Source organism: Salvelinus alpinus, chromosome 4, assembly GCF_045679555.1.
Source record: "Salvelinus alpinus chromosome 4, SLU_Salpinus.1, whole genome shotgun sequence".
NCBI lineage: Eukaryota > Metazoa > Chordata > Actinopteri > Salmoniformes > Salmonidae > Salvelinus > Salvelinus alpinus.
The window spans coordinates 67,318,532-67,346,277 of NC_092089.1; the positions used below are offsets into that span (position 1 = coordinate 67,318,532).

Sequence of the window (27,746 nt, forward strand, 5' to 3'; positions counted from 1 at the left end):
CTCTCTCTCTCTCTCTCTCTCTCTCTCTCTCTCTCTCTCTCTCTCTCTCTCTCTCTCTCTCTCTCTCTCTCTCTCTCTCTCGTACGATTAAGGACTGAACCCATAGTAAAGCATGCTTTTGCATGTCTGTATGTCATTGGTTTTGATAGGAGGGCTGCTCTATTGGCACGCTGCCCAAATCCAATAATTAAAAATGCCAAAATGCCAGATGTTTGATGTGCCTCTCTGACCCTCCTCACTTCCCCTCATAGGTCCACCCTCTGAGAAGAGAGCGCCATCGGACCCCCGCGTGCCAGCGACTGGCCCTCCCCTGGGAAGAGACGCGTTGGCCTGATTCCACGGAGACGCCGAATCTGCAGCCACGTCAATCACGTCTTCACCACTGGGTAATTAATCACTTGTGACCGATTTCAGATTTTTGGTGTGTGGAGAGATTGCAGATCTAGCTTCAAAGATGAGGAAGTTTTATGTTGTTTTCCCCTCCATAGTGAGGGGTGCGAAGTCCTAACCTCTCAAAGGGTGCGATGTTAAGCGAGAGAGAGGGAGAGAGAGGGAGAGTGGAGGAGAGGGGGAGAGAGAGGGAGAGTGGAGGAGAGGGGGAGAGAGAGGGAGCGGGAGGTGATTTCTCAAGCCAAGCATGCGACATGGGACCTGGGTTGCTGGGTTCTCCAGAGGCCCGATCAAAGCGGTGGTCTTTTTTTCAGTCAATCGACTACAAATGCATTTCATTCAGTCTCCTGGTGTCATCTGAGAAGTGTGGCAAACTCACCAATAACATTTCAAATCTGGCCTCTTTCGGATGGATAGAAAAGCGGAGGCTAAACCAATTTTTTGGGATGAAATGCTAGATCAACTGAGAAGAATAGCAACCACCGTAGCACACACGTGCCAGTCAATGTAGGGGGTGATCGCAGGGCTTATGACAGCCCTTCATAGGTCTTATGCTCAGGTCTGCAGGGTTTTTAGTGTGTTCTTTGTGTGCCAATGGTTTGCTAACGGCTATTAACCAGGCGCTAGCACAGCTAACCCTATGTTGTTTCTCCAGAGCTGAGACTGAAATGAAAAAAGTAAGTAAAGTGTTCGATGAAAATAAGATATAAGAAGACCACTCTGTGTACCTCTCTCTCTCCCTACTCTCTTTCTCTCTTTCTCTTTTTTTGCTCTCTCTCTCTCTCTCCGCCTCCTCCTTCCTTCCATCGCAGGCCCTCTGAATGCCCCAGCAGTGGGTCATATCCGTGTTGATTTGTTTACTCCCCTTCCCACACATCGTATGGGCTCACATGATCGGGGCGAAATACGAGAGCATGCTTTGTTTTGCAACCCCGCTTCTGCCCCTAGCCCTGCAACACACAATGTATTTAATCGTTTTCATCCGCCCCCACACACACCCAGCCAGCAGTCAGTCAGTCTTCCCTACACTTCCCGACCCCATCAGACAAGCCATGGCTTCTCCTCCGAGTTAGATAAATGCCTGCTGGGTCCTGGGTGAGCTGTCATTTAGGTGCGTTTGACCCGCTGGAGCCAATTCAGTTAGTGTCTCCCCACAAGTAATATCCTCTCGCCTACCCTTATCTCTGGCTCTAAATTAAAGAGTACCAGCCCCAGCGTGTAGAGCAGGGAAGCGCAACTATTTGCAGAGGTAGAGAGAACGGGAAATACAGGGTGTTACAGTTGAAGTCGGAAGTTTACACACACTTAGGTTGGAGTCATTAAAACTCGTTTTTCAACCACTACACAAATTTCATGTTAACAAACTTTTGTTTTGGCAAGTCAGTTAGGAAATCTACTTTGTGCATGACACATGTAGTTTTTCCAACAATTGTTTACAGACAGATTATTTCACTTATAATTCACTGGATCACAATTCCAGTGGGTCAGAAGTTTGCATACACTAAGTTGACTGTGCCTTTAAACAACTTGGAAAATTCCAGAAAATGATGTCATGGCTTTAGAAGCTTCTGGTAGGCTAATTGACATAATTTGAGTCAATTGGAGGTGCACCTGTGGAAGTATTTCAAGGCCTACCTTCAAACTCAGTGCCTCTTTGCTTGACGTCATGGGAAAATCAAAAGCAATCAGCCAAGACCTCAGAAAAAAAATTGGTACCACGTTCATCTGTACAAACAATAGTACGCAAGTATAAACACCATGGGAACACACAGCCGTCATACCGCTCAGGAAGGAGATGCGTTCTGACTCCTAGAGATGAACGTATTTTAGTGTGAAAAGTGCAAATCAATCCCGGAACAACAGCAAACGACCTTGCTGTAGGAAACAGGTACAAAAGTATCTATATCCACAGTAAAACGAGTCCTATATCGACATACCCTGAAAGGCCGCTCAGCAAGGAAGAAGCCACTGCTCCAAACCCGCCATAAAAAAGCCAGACTACGGTTTGCAACTGCACATGGGTACAAAGATCGTACTTTTTGGAGAAATGTCCTCTGGTCTGATGAAACAAAAATAGAACTGTTTGGCCATAATGACCATCATTATGTTTGGAGGAAAAAGGGGAGGCTTGCAAGCCGAAGAACACCATCCCAACCGTGAAGCACGAGGGTGGCATCATCATGTTGTGGGGGTGCTTTGCTGCAAGAGGGACTGGTACACTTCACAAAATAGATGTCATCATGAGGATGGAAAATGATGTGGATATATTGAAGCAACATCTCAAGACATCAGTCAGGAAGTTAAAGCTTGGCCGCAAATGGGTCTTCCAAATGGACAATGACACCAAACATACTTCCAAAGTTGTGTCAAAATGGCTTAAGGACAACAAAGTCAAGGTATTGGAGTGGCCATCACAAAGCCCTGACCTCAATCCCATATAATTTTTTGGGGGAGAACTGAAAAAGCGTGTGCGAGCAAGGAGGCCTAGAAACCTGACTCAGTTACACCAGCTCTGTCAGGAGGAATGGGCCAAAATTCACCCAACTTATTGTGGGAAGCTTGTGGAAGGCTACCCTAAATGTTTGACCCAAGTTAAACAATTTAAAAGGCAATGCTACCAAATACTAATTGAGTGTTTGTAAACTTCTGACCCACTGGGAATGTGATGAAAGAAATAAAAGCTGAAATAAATCATTCTATCTACTATTATTCTGACATTTCACATTCTTAAAATTCTTAAAATAAAGTCCTAACCTACCTAAGACAGTTTTTTTTTACTAGGATTAAATGTCAGGAATTGTGAAACTGAGTTTAAATATAATTGGCTAAGGTGTATGTAAACTTCCGACTTCAACTGTAGCTAGGTTGTGTGGTAATGTGTAAGAGACAATGAACTGGTGGGGACTTTGCCACAGCTTCGCGGCTGGGGTAGCAGCCCATGCCCCTCTATGCCCGGGACTGGCAGGCTGGCAGCACAGCGCAGTCTTAGCTTCACAGACTCTGGCTCTGGCACACTTTGTCGGACTGGCCGTGCGCTGGGATGCTGCCTCGACGCTCCAGCAGCCATAACAGATCTGCCTCTGGAGACTTTTAGAATCTTATCTTGCTCTGAGACATTTGAGGAAAGCTTACTTTACTTTACCAGGAAGTACACAAGAGTGAGATTGCATCTCCTGTTTTCTCTCCTCTCCCTTATCTATGCATTAGAACTCTGGACTGGAGATGGACGATTTCCTTTTTAGGTTGGAAGATGGAAGTTTAGTTCCTTGCGCTTCCATTTTGTTGATACAGATTGGTGTAAAAAAACTAAATTTCTCCTCAGATGTGTGCCATAAGGCGATGGCTTAATTCCTTCACGTAGCCGACAGCTGAAATTACCCTTTCTTAATGTCACTATGCTCCTGTGTGTGTCACAGAACGTTCAGAGCCAACTGTTTACTTTAGAGGGAGCTAATATGGAAAACCTCCCTCTAAGTATTCCCATGCTCATCTCTTAAAATATACATAATGCTTCTTACCCTTACCAAGCCTTTCCTGTCACCTCCAAGCTACAATCAAGACATTTTACTAAAACTAATACTCTTACCATAATAATCCATGTCTAACTGTGGAATTATCTACAGTAGTATTTTCTTGGGACATTTTGAGTATCCTAGACATACTGATTTGACATGATGTTCTTTTTTATTAAGCCATATATTCAAACCAGGAAGTCCATTGATGTAAAATTCTCTTTTCTGAGGGACACATGGCTAGGAGGGCAGCGAGCTATGGTTATACACAGGACAATCAAAGGAGAACATAGAAAACTTCACACCACATAGTCTCTGATTGTCCATAACGTCTATAGACCCCACACACTCACCGCCTGATCTGTAAATCACACCCACCAACTTAGACGGCCGGTCACCACTCTCTACGTCCACTATGTCACACACTACGACCCTACACCAGAATGTCTTTCTGCTTCACAATCCTCTCCCCTCTACTCCTCCTCTCCCCCTCTCTCTCTCTCCCTCTTGGAGGAGCCAGCGACCGCAGTGTATGGGTCCTCCTCTGGACGGCTCTTGGAGCGCAGCGGGTCTAAGGATGCGCTAATGTGGCATCCTCTCCCCACCAGTGTTCTCCCTGGTTCCTATTGGCCCGCCCCTCCTTCCTCTCAGTGCTCAATGCTAACTGAAAGAAGAAGCACAATCTCGATTGTCTCAGCCGCTCCAGAGGCTGTGGCTAATGCAGAGGATAGGGATGGGGATAGGGTGGCAGGGAGCAGAATTTGTATGTTGAGCTCTCAATGGAGCGTTCACTGTGTGTCTGTTTGTGTCTGTGTGTGTGTGTGTGTGAGAGAGAAAGAGAGAGATATTGAGATTGTGTGTGTGCTTGTTATGGGTTCAAAGTGTGGGTGTTGGAGTGTGTGTGCAGTCGTGGAAAAAGTACCCAATTGTCGTACTTGAGTAAAAGTAAAGATACCTTAGTAGAAAATGACTCAAGTAAAAGTGAAAGTCACCCAGTAAAATCCTATTTGAGTAAAAATGTAAAAGTATTTGGTTTTAAAATATACTTAAGTATCAAACGTAAAAGTACAAGTATAAATCATTTCAAACCAGACATCACCATTTATTTCCAACTTCCGGCGCCGAAAAGAGATGGCCGCCTCGCTTCGCGTTCCTTGGAAAATATGCAGTATTTTGTTTTTTTATGTGTTATTTCTTACATCGGTACCCCAGGTAATCTTAGGTTTCATTACATACAGTCGGGAGGAACTACTGAATATACGATTAACGTCAACTCATCATCGTTCCTACCAGGAATATGACTTTCCCGAAACGGATCCAGTGTTTTGCCTTCCACCCAATACAATGGATCTGATCCCAGCCGGCGACCCTGTGCGACGCCGAAAAAGGGGCAAACGAGGCGGTCTCGTGGTCAGGCTTCGGAGACGGGCACATCGCGCTCCACTCCCTAGCATACTACTCGCCAATGTCCAGTCTCTTGACAATAAGGTTGATGAAATCCGAGCACGGGTAGCATTCCAGAGAGACATCAGGGATTGCAACGTGCTCTGCTTCACGGAAACATGGCTAACTCAAGGGACGCTAACGGAGTCGGTGCAGCCAGCTGGTTTCTTCATGCATCGCGCCGACAGAAACAAACATCTTTCCGGTAAGAAGAGGGGCGGGGGGGTATGCCTTATGATTAACGAGAAGTGGTGTGATCATCATAACAACACACAGGAACTCAAGTCATTCTGTTCACCTGATCTAGAACTCCTCACAATCAAATGTCGACCGCATTATCTACCAAGGGAATTCTCTTCAATCATAATCACAGCCGTATATATTCCCCCCCAAGCAGACACATCGATGGCCCTGAACGAACTTTATCTGACTCTTTGTAAACTGGAAACCACACACCCTGAGGCTGCATTCATCGTAGCTGGGGATTTTAACAAGGCTAATCTAAAAACAAAACTCCCTAAATTCTATCAGCATATCGATTGTGCTACCAGGGCTGGGAAAACCCTAGATCATTGTTATACTAATTTCCGCGACGCATATAAGGCCCTCCCCCGCCCCCCTTTCGGAAAAGCTGACCACGACTCCATTTTGTTGATTCCAGCCTACAAACAGAAACTCAAACAACAAGCTCCCGCGCTCAGGTCTGTTCAACGCTGGTCCGACCAATCTGAATCCACGCTTCAAGACTGCTTCGATCACGCGGATTGGAATATGTTCCGCATCACGTCCAACAACAATATTGACGAATATGCTGATTCGGTAATTGAGTTCATTAGGAAGTGCATTGACGATGTCGTACCCACAGCAACGATTAAAACATTCCCAAACCAGAAACCGTGGATTGACGGCAGCATTCGCGTGAAACTGAAAGCGCGAACCACTGCTTTTAACCAGGGCAAGGTGACCGGAAGCATGACCGAATACAAACAGTGTAGCTATTCTCTCCGCAAGGCAATCAAACAGGCTAAGTCCCAGTACAGAGACAAAATCGAGTCGCAATTCAACAGCTCAGACACAAGAGGTATGTGGCAGGGTCTACAGTCAATCACGGATTACAAAAAGAAAACCAGCCCCGTCGCGGACCAGGATGTCTTGCTCCCAGACAGGCTAAACAACTTTTTTGCCCGCTTTGAGGACAATACAGTGCCACTGACACGGCCCCCTACCAAAACCTGCGGGCTCTCCTTCACTGCAGCCGAGGTGAGTAAAACATTTAAACGTGTTAACCCTCGCAAGGCTGCAGGCCCAGACGGCATTCCCAGCCGCGTCCTCAGAGCATGCGCAGACCAGCTGGCTGGTGTGTTTACGGACATATTCAATCAATCCTTATCCCAGTCTGCTGTTCCCACATGCTTCAAGAGGGCCACCATTGTTCCTGTTCCCAAGAAAGCTAAGGTAACTGAGCTAAACGACTACCGCCCCGTAGCACTCACTTCCGTCATCATGAAGTGCTTTGAGAGACTAGTCAAGGACCATATCACCTCCACCCTACCGGACACCCTAGACCCACTCCAATTTGCTTACCGACCCAATAGGTCCACAGACGACGCAATCGCAACCACACTGCACACTGCCCTAACCCATCTGGACAAGAGGAATACCCATGTGAGAATGCTGTTCATCGATTACAGCTCAGCATTTAACACCATAGTACCCTCCAAACTCGTCATCAAGCTCGAGACCCTGGGTCTCGACCCCGCCCTGTGCAACTGGGTCCTGGACTTCCTGACGGGCCGCCCCCAGGTGGTGAGGGTAGGTAACAACATCTCCACCCCGCTGATCCTCAACACTGGGGCCCCACAAGGGTGCGTTCTGAGCCCTCTCCTGTACTCCCTGTTCACCCACGACTGCGTGGCCATGCACGCCTCCAACTCAATCATCAAGTTTGCGGATGACACTACAGTGGTAGGCTTGATTACCAACAACGACGAGACGGCCTACAGGGAGGAGGTGAGGGCCCTCGGAGTGTGGTGTCAGGAAAATAACCTCACACTCAACGTCAACAAAACAAAGGAGATGATTGTGGACTTCAGGAAACAGCAGAGGGAGCACCCCCCTATCCACATCGACGGGTCAGTAGTGGAGAAGGTGGAAAGTTTTAAGTTCCTCGGTGTACACATCACGGACAAACTGAATTGGTCCACCCACACAGACAGCGTTGTGAAGAAGGCGCAGCAGCGCCTCTTCAACCTCAGGAGGCTGAAGAAATTCGGCTTGTCACATAAAGCACTCACAAACTTCTACAGATGCACAATCGAGAGCATCCTGTCGGGCTGTATCACCGCCTGGTACGGCAACTGCTCCGCCCACAACCGTAAGGCTCTCCAGAGGGTAGTGAGGTCTGCAGAACGCATCACCAGGGGCAAACTACCTGCCCTCCAGGACACCTACACCACCCGATGTCACAGGAAGGCCATAAAGATCATCAAGGACAACAACCACCCAAGCCACTGCCTGTTCACCCCGCTATCATCCAGAAGGCGAGGTCAGTACAGGTGCATCAAAGCAGGGACCGAGAGACTGAAAAACAGCTTCTATCTCAAGGCCATCAGACTGTTAAACAGCCACCACTAACATTTAGCGGCCGCTGCCAACATACTGACTCAACTCCAGCCACTTTAAAAATGGGAATTGATGGAAATTATGTAAAAATGTACCACTAGCCACTTTAAACAATGCCACTTAATATAATGTTTACATACCCTACATTACCCATCTCATATGTATATACTGTACTCTATATCATCTACTGCATCTTGCCATCTTTATGTAATACATGTACCACTAGCCACTTTAAACTATGCCACTTTATGTTTACATACCCTACAGTACTCATCTCATATGTATATACCGTACTCTATACCATCTACTGCATCTGCCATGCCGTTCTGTACCACCACTCATTCATATATCTTTATGTACATATTCTTTATCCCTTTACACTTGTGTGTGTGTGTAAGGTAGTAGTTGTGGAATTGTTAGGTTAGATTACTTGTTGGTTATTACTGCATTGTCGGAACTAGAAGCACAAGCATTTCGCTACACTCGCATTAACATCTGCTAACCATGTGTATGTGACTAATAAAATTTGATTTGATTTGATTTGATTTGATTTATTTATTTACATTTACGGATAGCTAGGTGCACTCTCCAACACTCAGACATAATTTACAAATGAAGCATGTGCTTAGTGAATTCGCCAGATCAGAGGCAGTAGGGATGACCAGGGATGTTCTCTTGATAAGTGTGTGAATTAGACCATTTACCTGTCCTGCTAAGCATTCAAAATGTAACGAGTACTTTTGGGCGCCAGGAAAAATGAATGGAGTATAAAGTACACCATTTTCTTTAGGAAAGTTGTCAAAAAAAAAATAGTATAGTAAAGTACAGATACCCCAAAAAACGACTTAAGTAGTACTTTCAAGTATTTTTTACTTAAGTACTTTATTACACCACTGTGTGTGTGTGTTTGTGTGTAGGTGGGTGGGGGGGGGGGGGGGGGGGGGGGGCTTGGAGGGTGTTGATAGGTGTATGTGTGTCTGTTATGTTAACAACCACACAACTTTTGTTTTGAGCTGAGAAACGTTCCCCGTGTGCATGTGGGCGCTCTCATGTTCCTTCACGCACGTCAGCCTGCGTACGCCTGTTTGAAATGAAATCTACGTCAGCAGGCAGGCAGTCAGTTAAGGCTAACAGGACTTGACATTTTGTATGTTAGAGACCGATGCTTGCTCCAATTCCTCCATCAGGAGAATTTCACCTTACTTCATTTTATACCGAGGATATCTCTCTCACTAAGCCAATACAGTCATCAAAAGTGTTCATTTTTCACCATTAAATAACATCAAAACTGGGAGGCTTGGGTTAGATCACAGAGCCATGATCAGGGAGGCTTGGGTTAGATCACAGAGCCATGATCAGGGAGGCTTGGGTTAGATCCCAGAGCCATGATCAGGGAGGCTTGGGTTAGATCCCAGAGCCATGATCAGGGAGGCTTGGGTTAGATCACAGAGCCATGATCAGGGAGGCTTGGGTTTGATCACAGAGCCATGATCAGGGAGGCTTGGGTTAGATCCCAGAGCCATGATCAGGGAGGCTTGGGTTAGATCAATTCAGTTGTTTTATCCAATCTGAAGTGTCTAAAGCGTTAGCCAATTAGATTATCTGTATCGATTTACCTCAGCAGACGGCCCATAAACCAGTAATATTAGCCTCATTGTGATTCTGGGTCTCTTCCCTCCTCTCCCTACTGCAACGTGTTCCACTCAAACCCCCGGGGAAGCTCATTTACACTGATCATATCAGTGAGAATATGGATGTCGTACTGAACAATGGACTCCTTAAGTGTCCTGTTGTATGGAAGATGGGGGCAGCAAGACATTTTTCTTGCTTACGAGTGAGGATGGCCTGTGTGATTGCGCACAGGGTTGTCAATGAAAGCACATATTCTATTTTCTACTGCTCTGGGCCCACCCCTGTCTTGTATAATCAGAGTAAATTGATCATTATAGAGCGAAAACGTTATTTTGAAATAAAGCATCAAGAAAATGGAGAAGAGCCTTGAATAGCATTAAAATAAATGTGATGATGATTTATGCATAAGTACAGTGGATGTAGTGTAGTGTGACATCACTGAAAAGTAATAAGGCTTTTTCTGTTCTGCCTGCTGAGGCGGCTAGAGCTGTTTCCCGTTTCAAATGGAACGCTTGCCCTGAAACGGGCGCGGGCAACCTTCAAACGTGTGCGAGGCGCCGTTGGTTAATCTAAGTTGATGTTGCTGAACCAAATTGGGAGGCCCATCATCATTAGAGCTCGACTAGCCAGGGTGAATGATGCTTTCTCAGCAGCTTTGTGTGATGTGAGAGGAGCTTTCATGTGAAATACTGGCGGCATTGTGGCGGGCGAACCGTTGTGTGTGTGAGAGAGTGTGAAGGAGAGAGTGTGTTGGGTGGGGTGGGGCAGTAGGGGAAGTGTAAAATTGTTCTGTGTTGTTCAGTGTATGGTGCCTGACTTTGGTGCCACACTGACACATCGTAGGGTTGCTGTGGAGTGTGTGTGTGATGGAGATTAGGGGAAGGGTGAACCCATTGATCAGTGGTGTGTGTATTGTGAGAGTGTGTGTGTATGTGTGTGTATATGTATTTGTGTGTGTGTCTTTATGTTTGTGATCCATATTGCGTGTGTATGCGTGTGTGTTGTGTGTGTATGTTCAGAGTGTTGCTGTATGTCACAGCCGAAGGAAGGGAGTTTATTCAAATCACACTTTATTTATGTAGCACATTTCAGACAAGAATGCAATGCAAAGCGCTTTGCAGGATAAACGAATAAAAACAATGAAAATATAAACTGAAATATTTACTTCACAAAAAATGTAAAAGAGGATAAAAACTAAAGAATAACAATAAAAACGGAAATAATAAAAAGCATCCTAAGGAAAAGCAAAGATAAAAGGTATGTTTTAAGATATCTAGAAGAAGAAAGTTAATTTAGCAAACTCAGGACTGGCAGACTGGAAACATGCAAGTTCTGTGCTGAATTCACACGACAGCAGTCCAGAACACCAAAACTGCATGAAAACATGGAAAGAACTGGCAATGAGGATAAATAAAAGGGGAAACAATTGATAAACATGAGATGGCACTTATGGAGGCTGAGAGGATAAGATGGAGAGAGATGCTGATACATCTGACTGCTATTGTGCAGTCTCTGGCAGTTAGACATCTGGCACTGAGGGGACACACAGAAACCCTGTACTCTCCATCAAATGGACATTTCCTCAAAGAGGTTGAACTGATGGCACAATTTAATCCAGTCATGAAAGAGCACCTTAACCGTGTCCAAAAAGGGACCTCGAGTCACACCACCTTGGCCACCAAATACAGAATGAACTCATTGATTTGTGGACCAGCAAGGTCATTTCAATAATGGCGGGTGACATCAAGCTAGCAAAATTATTCTCTATCATTCTAGATTGCACCTCAGATGTCAGCCACACTGAACAGTTGTCAGTTGTGATTAGAATTGTGTCACTGAAGGAGGAGCCCAACATAAAGGAACAATTTATGGGTTTTTTGGAGGCAGAGGAGTCCAGTGGCCAACATTTGGCATCCCTGGTTGTCAAAAGATTGGAGGAGCTATAAATTCCTTTTAAGGACTGCAGAGGACAGTCTTATGATAATGGGGTCAACATGAGAGGCAAAAACAAAGGTGTCCAAGCCAGACTCCTGGAAATGAATCCAAGAGCTCTATTTGTCCCATGTTGTGCTCCCACATTGAACCTGGTTGTGGTCGATGCCACAGGTTACTTTGGCATCTTATACAAACTGTTCTCAGCCTACACACAGCGATGGGCCATCCTGAAGAAACATGTGGACATCACTTTGAAGATGTGGACTGAGACAAGGTGGGAGAGTAAAGTTAAGAGTGTCGAACCACTGAGGTATCAGGCAGCAGCGGTGAGAGAGGCACTGATTGAGGTGAGGGATCAAACCAAAGACGCTGTGATAAAGATTGAGGTCCAGTCCTTGTCAGAGGAGGTGGGATCATACCGCTTCAGCATCTGTACAGCGGTGTGGTATGACATCTTGAGCCAGATCCAACATGTGAACAAGCTGATGCAGTCTCCCAGTATGCATGTGGATGTTGCAGTCAGTCTTCTCAGAAAGACAGAGAGAGGCAGAGGTGGGACCAAGTCATTGTTTTACAAGTCACAAGTAAGTCTCAAGTCTTATCACTCAAGTCCCAAATCAAGTCCCAAGTCAAGTCCGAAGTCAAGTCCCAAGTCAAGTCTCAAGTCAAGTCTCAAGTCCTAAACTTTGAGTTTCGAGTCCTAAACAAGTCATAATGTGCTCTTCACCAAATGTAATACCATTTCATATTTTTAACAAGAGTAAGTGTTAGTATATTAAATTTACGCAAATCATGAATGCTTTTAAAAATATATTTTTTTATTACTTTCCAAATAAACTTTATATTTCCATGGAAATAAATGGGTAGCCATGAGAAAGACACATCAATATGACAACAAAAACTAAATATTGTAGTGCTCTCTCTCCAGATATACTCTAGACACCTAAATCAATCCTGCCATAAAGTTACAATAATTTATTAAAAGGTACATCAAAACAACTGCTACTGAACTTCAAGTAGGTCTACAATTTGAACACTGGCCTGAATGTCTGAGAAAGAAATACAGATCCCAAAGATGGGAGATAAAACCTGAACATGGAGACTAAGTGTGTGTGTGTGTGTGTGTGTGTGTGTAATGCATAAACAGTTTCATTTTTTCTCTTATCTCAGGGCCCTATGATGCATTGCATTTGCAAAAGACCAAATTCGATAAAAAAGTCTGTCAGTCATTTGTGCACGATGAGGCCGCAGTATGATGCCACCCTGGCTGAAGGCAATCTCCACCGGAGCACTGGAGGCAGGCACTGCCAAGACCCTGATGGCCGCTCGGGACAGTGAGGGAAGAGCCTTCATGTTCATTGCTCAGAACAAGAGGGCATTCTGTCCTTCGCATATGTCAAGGTAGTGACTTAGCTGTAGTTCTGGAGTGGTCCCAACCGCTTTCTTCTGCTTCTTACAGTATGCTGCAAACAGCCCTTCTTCTTGTCCAAGACTATGGTCCTCACACTCTTCCTCAACATCAAGAGGCACAGCTTGCTCAGTCCCTGTAGCATCTTGCAGAATCAGTTCTGGCAAAACATGTAAAAGCAGAAACAAAAAGGCCGGTATTAGAGTATTGGTGATGCAGTGGGTTAAACTGAAAAAGTATGATTGTTGCAGTCAATTTGATTAAATTATGAGAAAAAGTTACATTAAAAGCAATAATATTTACCTTTCACTCTTTGTGCCACCTCCTCCTTGACCTCCTCCTTGATCAGCACATGTTGCTCCACCCACATCAGAGAAAAATCCGGATCCAAGGCAGCTGCTTTCAGGTAGACTGGATCTGAAAAGGGGGCAGTGATTCCATCTTGTGTTCTGGCCATCTTCACATTGATGAAGATTCCAATAAATCTTTTGTTCAGGGATGCCTGAAGACTTCTGACCAGGCCACTCAGGAAATGGACTTGAGGCTTCCGCTGCTCCAGGTGGTGATTCAGGGACAGGACCGAGGGAACAACAGAACTGATTGTGACTATCTTCTCCCACTGTGTCAAATCTGTTGCTTCTCCAAATGGCTTCAGGATGTCTACCAACTCCTTCAATTTATTCCACTCCCATACTGTGAAAAACTCCTTGTGCCCAGCCTTTTCTAGAACACGACTGAGCTTTAGATGGTCACATTGGATAACTGCCTTCACTTGTCTCAGTGTTGAGTTCCATCTTGTGTTGACAGCAGCAGGGATGCCTCTTTCCCCAAACTCAGCCTCAAACACCTCTTTGAATGTTCTGCTTGTATGCAGCAGTGAGCTGATTTTTGATAACTCTGAAAGAGAAGGAGTCATCACCTTTGTTTCTTTCAAGCCGTCTCCCACCACCAGCTGGAGAGTGTGGGCAAAACACTGCAAGCGCATCCACTGTTTGCTGGTCTTCCAGTGTTAGGTCATTCCAGAGCTCTGGGTCATCAAGGTGATCTACTGTACGTCACGTACTTGCTCTTCTTGTTCAAAGGGGAAGCACACCGTGAATGCTTTTCTCATGTTGGCAGCATTGTCACTAATGATATAGTCCAATTTATCTTTAATGCTGTACTCACCACATATGGCCTCAAATTTCTCACAGATTCTTTCGTCCATGTGTGGGCCTTTGAAGCGGTCACAGGCCAAGAGATTGGACTTGAGCTGTATCCTCTCTCCATCTTTCTCCATACAGTGCACAGAGACCAAGGAACCCCCTCATCTTTTGGTCGAACCAAATGTTCACTGTGACTGAAACATTGTCTGTGCTGCTCAACTGAGTTTTCAGTTTTGAACGTCTCTCTGTAGCGAGGTTCTCTACTTTTGATGCCAATGTTCTGCGACACACTGGGCTGTACTTACACACTGGGCTGTACTTACACACTGGGCTGTACTTACACACTGGGCTGTACTTACTGTCAACCAGTTACAGAAAGTGACAAACTCTTGTTTTCCACAATAGACAGAGGCAAGTTGCAATCGATAACCAGGTCGGACAGTATTGCATTGTTGATAGCTGTCTGTTGTGGATGATTCATGCTGTACTGCTCTACATGGGGCTCCATGAACTGTGAGATTGGAGACTGTTGTGGTTCACTTGTGGCACTTTTGTTCATCTGGTATTGTTGAAATCTGTAAGAGGTAAGCATATAAAAATATTTAAAAAATAATTGAGCTGGGACAGTAGCACTCCCCCCCCCCGGCTTTTAGAAACAGCAGTAACATCAGGCAGGATTTAGGCTACCAACTGCCTAGCCAGTTGTAGCTCAATCTTGGGTGCAATGATCCCATTCCCGTACTGGCTGACTGTGTGGAGGCTCATTGATTTAACGTTATGTTAGCCTACATGCTACACTAGCAAAGTTATATATAGCTGTTGGCTATATTGGCGACGACTTACCGTTCTTTGTGCAGCTTCAAATGTCGAACAAAGTTGGAAGTTGCTCCTCCGTCTGTTATTTTCTTCCCGCATGTTTTGCAAGTTGCAATCTGTTTTTTGTTGACTACAGCATAGTCTTTATATCCTAAAATAATAATTTTGGGTATCATCTTTCCAAGGGCTCCATCTGAATTCACCCGCCGACGTTCCTCTGCACTGCCACGGGCAACATTTTCTCCGCTGGCACAATTTGATTGGCTGTTGTCCGATTCAAACTGTAATCTGTTAAATGAAGAGTTGATCCGCTGCACACTTTTTTAAATAGGATTATTTTTCACATTTGGGCTTGGGGAGGACGTCAAGTCAGTTCGAGTCAAAAGGCTCAAGTCCAAGTTAAGTCATGAGTCATTGGTGTTAAAGTCGAGTTGCAAGTCATCATATTTGTGACTCGAGTTTGACTCGAGTCCAAGTCATGTGACTCGAGTCCACACCTCTATAGAGAGGTCTCAGCAACTACAGAGCAACAGGCTTTATGACTGCACAAACGTCAGGCAAGGATATTTGCGAGGGTATGAATGTAGAGTCCGTTCTACAACAAAAAAAGCTGAGGTCCACAAAGCGGAACTTTTCATACGAATCATTTGATGAGCCTTTGAGTGATGCCCTGAAGAAGCTGGAGGTGACATTTTTTAATGTCGTTGTTGATGCTACAACCTCAGCCCTTTAGGAAAGATTTTCCACATTGGAAAATGTAGGAGAGAGGTTTGGAGTGGTCATGCCATCTAAACCCTGACTTTTCTTGCCTTCCTTGATGCAAAGTCATCAATTACATCATCATAAGAAATCTGCCCACCAATTGTATGGTTAATACTGATGACAGCAAGGCCACTAAGGCGTTCCTGTTACATGGTGGAGCTCAGGTAGGATTTGATGAGCTTCAGCTTTGGAAAGCTCCTCTCTGCTTCAGCTACCATCACTGGAAGAGTAAGACAAATTCTGAGAGCAGTCCACAAATGTGGATACATTTCTGAGAGCTCCCTTTCGTGTATAAATATCAGCAGCTCAAGCAGGGTCATGGTCTTCGATGGAAAGTCGGGCAAGTTCTTCAGTTCCTGTGCAAGCTCTCTGCCATTCAAGTCTTAGTGCTCTTTATAGTGCAGTGTCATACTAAGGGACTCACATTGTTCTGTCAGCTCCTCATTTGAGAGACTTTGGATGGCAATTGTGCAATTTAGTTTGTGTGTTTCTTGTTTGAAGTGCAATAGTATAGGGGCTGAAGGGGGGGTTCGCCCAGGGAGCCATACAAGCTAGAACCGCCACTGCCTGTTGTATTCAGCGCGTGTGACAAATACAATTTGATATGATTTGATGCACAATCATGGATTGATTTAAAGCCAATAGAAGAATCTTCAAATGTATTCTAAAACTCAGAGGCAGCCATTATTCTTATTGTTTGACCCTGCTGGTCATCTATGAACGTTTGAACATCTTGGCCATGTACTGTTATAATCTCGACCCGGAACATCCGGAAGAGGACTGGCCACCCCTCAGAGCCTGGTTCCTCTCTAGGTTTCTTACTAGATTCCTGCCTTTCTAGGGAGTTTTTTCTAGCCTTTTTTCTAGCCTATATCTGCATTGCTTGCTGTTTGGGGTTTTAGGCTGGGTTTCTGTATAGCACTTTGTGACTTCGGCTGATGTAAAAAGAGCTTTATAAATAAATGTGATTGATTGATTGACTTTCAAACTGGTGTAATGTGTGCTCTCAGTCTGGTCTTGGCCAGTACCCATGCTGCAGCATTCTGTATGTTTTGCAGTTGACCAATGGCTTTCTTGGGTAGACCAGACAGGAAAGCATTACAGTAGTCAAGCCTGCCTGTACTAAAAAGGCTCTGTATCAACCTGAGATAGAAACGGACGCACCTTTCAGCATTCTCCAGGCGTTTCCCAGCAGTCCAAATCGCAGGCAGCGCTGAGTAATTGTCAGGGAGGGATGGGAAACAGGGTCCTTCCTTTTGGCGCTCTCTAAGACCACCACCAAATTGCCCTTCATTAGCAAGGAGCTAATCCCTATTTATGGTGGCAGATATTGCTCGGAAGAAGACTTCATTGCCGGAGGGGGTCTTTGCGGTAAAGGGCGTTGCTAGCTGTCGATGAGGATCATTGCATTTGTTTCTCAATGTGAGATACCAAGGTTTCTTGTGTGTGTGTGTGAATGTGATTGGCTACAGATGTAGGATCTTAATTTGATCATCCTGTTGCAGGATAACTCGTAGTGTGCTTGATGTTTATAAAGGCTTCTGAAGTTTATTATTGTCCATGAATTATAATCCACATAATAATTAACATTTCCTGTTACTGCAGGACTATTTTCCTCCTGAAGCAAACTGACACAAATTAAGATCCTACATCATGTGTGTGTGTATTATATTATATATATTTTATGAAGCTCCTCATCAGTATTTTAGGATGTGATTTGTGAGGCGGTTGCTGCCCGACGTGTCTCGATCCTCCGGGGTTGAACTAATCAATTAATGCAATTATCCGCTGGATTGAACCTGCTACTGTTTTTATACACATCATCTGCTCCACACTTGATTAGTACTTGACGATTAGCCACACTGTTTTTAGTAATGCTAAGTGCATTATATATACAAAAGTATGTGGATACCCCTTCAAATTAGTGGATTCGGCTATTTTCAGCCACACCCATTGCTGACAGGTGTACAAAATCATGCACACAGCCATCAAATCTTCATAGACAAACACTGGCAGTAGAATGGGCTTACTGAAGAGCTCACTCACTTTCAAATCAGCACTGTCATAGGATGCCACCTTCCCAACAAGTCAGTTCGTCAAATTTCTGCCCTGCTAGAGATGCCCTGGTCAAATGTAAGTGCCGTTATTCTGAAGTGGAAACGTCTAGGAGCAACAACGGCTCAGCCATAAAGTGGTAGGCCACACAAGCTCACAGAACGGGACCGCTGAGTCCTGAAGTGGGTAGTGCGTAAAAATCATCTTTCCTCGGTTGCAACACCCACTGCCGAGTTCCAAACTGCGTCTGGAAGCAACGTCAGCACAATAACTGTTCGTCGGGTGCTTCATGAAATGGGTTTCCATGGCCCTGAGCAGCCGCAAACAAGCCTAAGATCAACATGCGCAATGCCAAGCGTCGTCTGGAGTGGTGTAAAGCTTGCCACCATTGGACTATGGAGCAGTGGAAACGCGTTCTCTGCAGTGATGAATCACACTTCACCATCTGACAGTCCGACGGATGAATCTGGGTTTGTCGGATGCCAGGAGAACGCTACCTGCCCGAATGCATAGTGCCAACTGTAAAGTTTGGTGGAGGAGGAATAATGGTCTGGGGCTGTTTTTCATGGTTCGGACTAGGCCCCTTAGTTCCAGTGAAGTGAAATCTTAACCCTACAGCATACAATGACATTCTAGACGATTCTGTGCTTCCAACTTTGTGGCAACAGTTTTGGGGAAGGCCCATTCCTGTTTCTATATGACAATGCCTCTTGTGCACAGAGTGAGATCACCATACAGAAATTGTTTGTCGATATCGGTGGGAAAGAACTTAACCAGCCTGCACAGAGCTCTGATCTCAACCCCATCGCACTCCTTTGGCATGAATTGGAACGCTGACTGCGAGCCAGGCCTAATTACCCAACATCAGTGCCTGACCTCACTAATGCTCTTGTGGCTGAATGGAAGCAAGTCCCCTCAGCAATGTTCCAACATCTAGTGGAAAGCTTTCCCAGAAGAGTGGAGGATGCAAAGGGGGGAACAACTCCATTTAATGCCCGTGATTTTGGAATTAGATGTTTGACGAGCAGGTGTCCACATACTTTTGGACATGTAGTGTGTTTACTTAGTGTTTAGCGAGGGTCTCGGAACACAGATCCAACTCAATGTTATTCTATATTGCCTGGATAAATGATAAATTAGAAATGAGCTTGAAGAAGTGCTCAACTGTTCTATCCACCCTCCCTCCCCATCCTCTCTGTTTGGAAAGGCTACATATAGCATTCTGTTATCTCGCTAAAGCCACGGAACCAAGTCTTATTCATCCTTCAAAGAACTTGGGATGCTCGGCGCCGTGGTAAAACATAAATACAGGACTGCAGAGTAATAAATATAAATCCACACTCCTTAGGGAGAGTTAATCATGGATTTGAGCGGAAGTCGAGCGTTGGAATATAGCTCCCGTAATGCGACTGAACTTATGCACGTTGTCGGAGGGAGGGAGTCGTAAATAACACCCGTGCCGACAACTCACCTTCAGTCTCTCTAATGTCTGTGATTGAGCTGAGATGCCGGGTGTGAGGACAGCGGTGATAGATTCCATGTAAATGTATCAAGTGCAGTATTATTAGGTGAATATGCCCCACGTATCCCTCCTCACTTTGTCAGCAGAAAGAAGAAGGTGACAGGAGGAGGGATATTTCCTGTCTGCCGTGAAGGATGACACACCTGAATGGTTGTGTATAAATTATGTTCCCGGGCCCACCTGGTGTAGTGTATCGTACGCTAGCTAGGCAGCACCGGGAGAAAGTAATGGCTCGCACGCCAGTGGCGATGTGTTTGGGGGGAGAGCTCCCGATGGCGCTAGGAGTTATGTGGCTCTGTGAAATTGAACAAACAAGTTAATACAATCCCCTGGCAATCTTTTATCCGGTAGCGTGTCGACGTTGACAGGCTAAGGTGCTGAAATGTGTGTCACTGGCCGTTATTTGTGATGCGGACAGACGCCAGGCGCCCCGTGGGCTTTCATCAGAAACACATAGATTCCAAATGAAGGTATTCACCGCCGTGTTTATGTATGGATGTAGCTCATGGAAGGATGTCGATTCCCATTCAACTGGGGCTGGGAGGCAGGGAGGACGGCTGGGACGTGGGTTGCCATCTTGGTGGGGTTAGTGGGAGTGGCTCCTGACAAACTCCTCCAGGACCATGAACAGTGCTCGCTCTGTGCCTGAGTGATGGCTGCTGTAATGGTGCCACGCAGCATGGCGTGACCAGTGCCCTGGACTGACAGACGGACGGACGGGAGTCTCAACCATGCACATACCGGAGGGTGGAGATGTAACAGCCTGCTCCAGTGGTCACACCACTGCCTGCAACTGTGAAGCGCTGAGTTCAGTTTGAGCGTTAGGGAAAGAACTGTAGGCGTCATGGTAGCTGTGCACAGTAATCGTAACACAAGTAATACATTTAATTTGTATAGCACTTTTCATTACAGCGTTGTCGCAAAGCTCTGCATTACAGTAGTGGTTTTCATACATGGCTGGTTTGTCAGTAAAGTCACATAGAGGTAGAGCTCGCAGTTTAGATCAATGAAATCTCCTCCGTAGCATAAAAACGGACAATTAAAGTAATTAAAGCACCAAATTGTCAATTATCTGTTAAACTCAAACATTTTTGGGGGGTTTCTTCACTTTCGACAAAATCTGTGGCAAAAATGAAGTCTTAAGTTTCGGTGTGCTTTGTTAATTAAACAGATAAATGTCTGCGTTGTGAAGGTATGCATGCACTCTTGCAAGTTGTCATCATGTAGCACCAGAGGACTGTCAATCAGGCTGACTAATTGTGAAAGATTCATGGTGTATTCAGAAATAGCTCTCGCCTCTCTCTCTGTACGCACAGAGGTCACGAGCATCACTCAGGCTCTCATGCCTAGCCTTCAGAGTGTGGGCGTCTCTCTCGCCCTCTTTCTCTCTGTTGCCCTCTCTCTCTCTCCCTCGCCCTCACCCTCGCTCTCTCTCTCTCACTTAGAGCATGATGTTTCCAGGAACTAATGATTGCTTTATCCAGGGTACCCTTGTTGTGCATCCTCCTGTGGGGTTTGGCCTGCCTGATTAGGGCAATGTCCTATCTGCTCTGCCTCTCTCCCTTGTCTTTGAGTGCATCGTAATGATGGTCGTTCTTTTTTTACCCTTATTTTACCAATAGTTACAGGGGAGAGGAGGGGTGATGAATGAGCCAATTGGAAGTTGGGGATGATTAGGTGGCCATGATGGTATGAGGGCCAGATTGTGAGTTTAGTCAGGATATTTTTATTTATTTTTATTTAACCTTTATTTAATTAGGCAAGTCAATTAAGAACAAATTCTTATTTACAATGACGGCCTACCAAAAGGCAAAAGGCCTCCTGGGGGACGGGGGCTGGGATTAAAAAAATATATAAATATAGGATAAAACACACATCACGACAAGAGAGACAACACAACACTACATTATTTTATTTTATTTATTTATTTCACCTTTATTTAACCAGGTAGGCAAGTTGAGAACAAGTTCTCATTTACAATTGCGACCTGGCCAAGATAAAGCAAAGCAGTTCGACACATACAACAACACAGAGTTACACATGGAGTAAAACAAACATACAGTCAATAATACGGTAGCATGGCCAGCCGTAGAAAAATGCTTATTGAAATTCTCAATTATAGTGGTTTTATCAGTGTTGACAGTGTTTCCTATCTTCAGTGCAGTGGGCAGCTGGGAGGAGATGTTCTTAATCTCCATAGACTTTACAGTGTCCCAGAACTTTTTTGAGTTTGTGTTGCAGGAAGCAAATTGCTGCTTGAAAAAGCTAGCCTTGGCTTTTCTAACTGCCTGTGTATATTGGTTTCTAGCTTCCCTGAAAAGTTGCATATCATAGGGACTGTTCGATGCTAATGCAGAACGCCATAGGATGTTTTTGTGTTGGTTAAGGGCAGTCAGGTCTGGAGAGAACCAAGGGCTATATCTGTTCCTGGTTCTACATTTCTTGAATGGGGCATGCTTATTTAAGATGGTGAGGAAGGCATTTAAAAAAAATAACCAGGCATCTTCTACTGACGGGATGAGATCAATATCCTTCCAGGATACCCCGGCCAGGTCGATTAGAAAGGCCTGCTCGCTGAAGTGTTTCAGGGAGCGTTTGACAGTGATGAGTGGAGGTCGTTTGACCGCTGACCAATTACGGACGCAGGCAATGAGGCAGTGATCGCTGAGATCTTGGTTGAAAACAGCAGAGGTGTATTTAGAGGGCAAGTTGGTTAAGATGATATCTATGAGGGTGCCTGTGTTTACGGCTTTGGGGTGGTACCTGGTAGGTTCATTGATAATTTGTGTGAGATTGAGGGCATCAAGCTTAGATTGTAGGATGGCTGGGGTGTTAAGCATGTTCCAGTTTAGGTCGCCTAGCAGCACGAGCTCTGAAAATAGATGGGAGGCAATCAGTTCACATATGGTGTCCAGAGCACAGCTGGGGGCAGAGGGTGGTCTATAGCAGGCGGCAACGGTGAGAGACTTGTTTTTAGAGAGGTGAATTTTTAAAAGTAGAAGTTCAAATTGTTTGGGTACAGACCTGGATAGTAGGACAGAACTCTGCAGGTTATCTTTGCAGTAGATTGCAACACCGCCCCCTTTGGCCGTTCTATCTTGTCTGAAAATGTTGTAGTTAGGGATGAAAATGTCAGAATTTTTGGTGGTCTTCCTAAGCCAGGATTCAGACACGGCTAGAACATCCGGGTTGGCAGAGTGTGCTAAAGCAGTGAATAAAACAAACTTAGGGAGGAGGCTTCTAATGTTAACATGCATGAAACCAAGGCTATTACGGTTACAGAAGTCATCAAAAGAGACCGCCTGGGGAATAGGAGTGGAGCTAGGCACTGCAGGGCCTGGATTCACCTCTACATCACCAGAGGTACAGAGTAGGAGTAGGATAAGGGTACGGCTAAAAGCTATGAGAATTGGTCGTCTAGAACGTCTAGAACAGAGAGTAAAAGGATGTTTTTGGGGGCGATAAAAACGTTTCAAGGTATAATGTACAGACACAGGTATGGTAGGATGTGAATACAGTGGAGGTAAACCTAGGTATTGAGTGATGATGAGAGAGATATTGTCTCTAGAAACATCATTGAAACCAGGTGATGTCATCGCATGTGTGGGTGGTGGAACTGAAAGGTTGGATAAGGTATAGTGAGCTGGGCTAGAGGCTCTACAGTGAAATAAGCCAATAAACACTAACCAGAACAGCAATGGACAAGGCATATTGACATTAAGGAGAGGCATGCTTAGTCGAGTGATCATAAGGGTACAGTGAGTAGAGGTTGGTTGGGGTCACGGCGATTCAGACAGCTAGCCGGGCCATCGGTAGCAAGCTAGCATAGGATGGAGGTCTGTTTTTAGCCACCTCGTGCGTTTCCGTCGGTAGATTAGTGGGGTTCCGTGTGGTAGAGGGGATCAATCCAATTGGCAAAATAGATATAGTTATAGTGACCCAAGAAAAATTGTCCGATAGACTTATTCAGATAGCAGCCGATAAGACAGCTAACGATTAGCGGGCCGCAGATGGGCATCCAGGTAACGTCGCGACGGAGGTGCCAGTTGGATAACTCCCTCGGGCAGGGAGTGAAATCAGCAACATTAAAGAAGAAAGGGTCAAAACCATCTGATCCAGATGTTTTTTGGGGGTCAAGTTTCAGGAGCTCCTTTAGCACCTCAGACTCAGTGACTGCCTGCAGGGAGAAGCTTTGTAGCGGGGCAGGGGGAAAAGAAGGAGAAGCATCGGGGATAGTTGCATTAGAAGGGGTGGGAGATGAGGAAATGTTGGACAGGCAAGGAGGCATGGCTGAGTCAACCACATAATCAACTTTAAGGGACATGGCCAACTATGAGGAGGAGGGTTTATTCTCCAGAACTTCTTGGGGTTAGACCCAGAGAGAGAGAACTGCTCCTTAAAGTAACTAACTTCGGCCTTCCGGATAGCCTGAGTGCACTTATTTCTCATTTGCCTGAACGAGAGCCAGTCAGCCTGAGTATGTGTGTGCCGAGCCTTTCGCCAAATGCAATTCTTGAGGTGGAGTAACTCTGCAAGATCATGGTCAAACTTGTTTTAACTTTTTTTTAAAGTTTTTGTTAACAATACCACTGAAAATATCAAAAAAGAAGGTCCAAGCGTCTTCGACAGAGGGGATCAAGCTGATTCTATACCATTTTACAGAAGCCAGTTCATGAAGGAAGGCTTGCTCATGAAAGTTTTTTAGCAAACGTCTATGACAAATCAGGACAGGCTGTTTCACTGAGCATCCATTACGAACACAAGCTGTAAAACAGTGATCACTAAGGTCATTACAGAAAACACCAGACTGATACCTATCAGGATTATTTGTGAGGATAACATCAAGAAGAGTAGCCTTTTCTGGGTGTTTGGAGTCATACCTTGTGGAATTGGCAATAATCTGAGAACGATTTAGGGAGTCCCATTGCTTTAGGACTTGGTCAGGTGGTTTAAGCATGTCCCAGTTTAGGTCACCTAGCAGGACAAATTCAGACTTAGTGTAAGGGGCCAGGAGAGAGCTTAGGGCAGGTAGGGTACAGGCCCGGTGCTGATGGAGGATGATAGCACCCAGCAACAGTCAACAAAGAGCTATTTTAAAGTTTAATACTTAAAACCAACAAATCGAATTGTTTGGGGACAGACTTGGTGGAGACAAACGAGCACTGAAGGTGATCCTTGGTAAAGATTGCCACTCCCCCACCTTTGGGAGATCTGTCTTGTCGAAAAAGGTTATAACCAGGAAGGTTAACATTAGTATTCAAGACACTCTTCCTTAACCACATCTCAGTAATGACCAACACATCTGGATTGGAGCTGTGAACCAACACTTTCAATTGATCCATTATAGGTAATAAGCTCTTAGTGTTAACGTGCAGAGAACTCAGGCTTTTACAAGAGCAGAAATCAGTGAAGCAGAGATCTGGGTTAACACCCCTACTCTTACAATAAGTGCCATGGGATCTTTAGTGACCACAGAGAGCCAGGACACCAGTTTAACATCCCATCTGAAAGACAGCACCCTACACAGGGCAATGTCCCTTTCACTGCCCTGGGGGATTGGGATATTTTTGGGGGGACCAGAGGAAAGAGTGCTTCCTATTTGCCCTCCAACACCACTTCCAGCAGCATCTGGTCTCCCATCCAGGACCGACCCTGCTTAGCTTCAGAGGCAAGCCAGAAGTGGGATACAGGGTGGTATGTTGCTGGTGGACACCATAGTCTCAGGGATATAGAAAGATTATATGAGGGAGATGAACCAAACTCCCACCTCTCTTCCTTCCCCAGCGTTGAGGGCTATCAAGAAATGGGGAGGGAGGGAGTGATAAAGAGAGCATGAAGATATGAGGGAGGAGAAAGAAAGTGCCACTGAAAGAAAGATAGAGAGAGAGAGAGAGAGAGAAAGATTGTGTCTTGTTCTGGGCCACTGGTAGCGTGGTGAATGCAGACTGCCTTGGCATCACTGTGATCTTCAAAGCCTCTCAAACTCAGCCCCTCGCTCAGGAGAGACAGAGCATGGGAGAGTTAGCGCACTGGCTACCTTCAGACAGGAAGACATTGATGCTTCAAAGTTTTTAGCCCCCTCCTCTCGCTTTCTCACTCTCACTCACTCCCTATCTATATATTTTATTTTATATATATACTGAACAAAAATATAAACGTAACATGCAATAATTTCAACGATTTTACTGAGTTACAGTTCATCTAAGGAAATCAGACAATTTAAATAAAATCATTAGGCCCTAATCTATGGATTTCACATGACTGGGCAGGGGCGCCCGGCCCAGCCAATCAGAATGAGTTTTTCCTTACAAATGGGATGTATTACAGACAGAAATACCCCTCAGTTTCATCAGCTATCTGGGTGGCTCGTCTCAGACGATCACACAGGTGAAGAAGCTGGATGTGGAGGTCCTGGGCTGGTGTAGTTAAACTTGGTTTGCAGTTGTGAGGCCAGATGGACGTACTGCCAAATTCTCTAAAATGACATTGGAGGCGGATTATGGTAGAGAAATTAACATTAAATTATCTGGCAACAGCTCTGGTGGACATTCGTGTAGTCTGCATGTCAATTGCACGCTCCCTCAAAACTTGAGACATCTGTGGCATTGTGTTGTGTGACAAAACTTCACATTTTAGAGTGGCCATTTAATGTCCCCAGCACCAGGTGCACCTGTGTAATGATCATGCTGTTTAATCAGCTTCTTGATATGCCACACCTGCCTTGACACAATCCTGTCTCGGAGCTCTATGGACAATTCCTTCGACCTCATGACTTGGTTTTTGCTCTGACATGCACTGTAAACTGTGGGACCTTATTTAGACAGGTGTGTGCCATTCCAAATCATGTCCAATAAATTGAATTTACCACAGGTGGACTCCAATCAAGTTGTAGAAACATCTCAAGGGTGATCAATGGAAACAGGATGCACCTGAGCTCAATTTCGAGTCTCGTAGCAAAGGGTCTGAGTACTTATGTAAATAATGTATTTGTGTTTTGTAAATTTGCAAACATTTCTAAAAACCTGTTTTCGCTTTGTCATTATGGGGTATTGAGTATAGATTGATGAGGGAAAAAAACTATGTAATACATTTTAGAATAAGGCTGTAACATAACAACATTTTGAAAGAGTCATCATTATTCAGGATTATTCAGGATTAACTGTAATCATGGTAGCGTCCACATTAATGTATATGTGTTTAGAAACATATTCTATTGTTATTTATAGTAAAAGTGACTCCAAAATGACACAACACGTTATTTAGCATTAATTTCTTTTGGCCACAAAATAATCTGAAAACCAACCTGAAACGAACTGAAAATGGATGCAACTGTCACGCCCTGACCATAGAGAGCCCTCGGTTCTCTATGGTGTTTAGGTCAGAGCGTGACTGGGGGGGTTATCTAGTTTATAGATTTCTAGGTTGGTGATTTGTGTGGTTCCCAATTGGAGGCAGCTGGTAATCGTTGCCTCTAATTGGGGATCATATTTAGGTAGGCTTTTTCCCCACCTGCATTTGTGGGATATTGTTTTGTGTTTGTGCATGTGCACCACGTAGTCACGTGTAGTTGTTCGTTTATTGAAATATTTTGTTTAAGTTTCTCTTTGTATTAAATATGTGGAACTCAACATCCGCTGCGCCTTGGTCCCGTTCTTACGACATCCGTGACAGCAACAAGTTTGTAGAGTCACAAACTTGGTGTAATCATTGCATGCAAGGAAAATGGGGCCAAATACTAAACTTTTGACTACTTTATTTATACGAATCTTTAGGGATTCTTTTGACCCCTTACTTTTTGAGGAAAAAAGTATATCTTGTTAAACAAATTCTGAGCAATGTATTAATATAATTTCCCAATTTTTTGGGAGTATACAATATAGCTCAGTATTTGAATTATTTATTGTATACAGACATTATTGCTTATTGTCAATCATTTCAAACCTCACTATGTTTTAGGAACCTCAGATGGAAATGAGCAATTAGCTAAATCTGGTGCGACATGTTTTCTCAGTGCTCTGAGATTTCTGTTTTCTTGTGCGTAGTCCCTGTCAAATAAACCTCATCAATAAATCAAATCTGTCTATGTCTTCCCCTCTCCCACTCTCTACCTCTTTCCCCTATATTTAAATGACTTTGTCTCTTGTATTTAGTTTAGCCAGGAAACATTCAGACGTACGTTGCTTTGTTCAAGGGTGGAATGGATGGATGCATGGCTCCGACACCTCCCTAAAAGGTTAGGACAGATAATTAAAATTTCCACCACTGGAGTCACAATACATCACTCTGTCACTTTTACACCAGCACACCCTCGTCTTCTGCAGCATTTTCCCTGGAAAGAGAAGGAAGGACTGATCCCAACCAGCCAGCTCTCTTTCTCCGACAGATATCTCTCCTCCTGCCTTTTCCCAGGACACAGAGACACTGCCAGTGCCAGCCTGCTCCTAAAGAAACACTAGTACCGAATGTGTAACACATTCGGTACTAGCTGAGTCCCTAGTTTTGCT

At 44.8% G+C, this 27,746-nt stretch overlaps 1 protein-coding gene across 1 annotated transcript in view; it reads left to right on the top strand.

The window, feature by feature from the left end:
• LOC139574227 (dystrophin-related protein 2-like) overlaps positions 1-27,746 on the top strand; it is a 189,233-nt gene that overhangs the window by 40,914 nt on the left and 120,573 nt on the right. Inside the window, exon 2 of the mRNA XM_071398595.1 lies at positions 252-386. The gene's annotated coding sequence lies outside the window, so the exon portion shown is untranslated. The remainder of the gene's footprint in view (positions 1-251; positions 387-27,746) is intronic.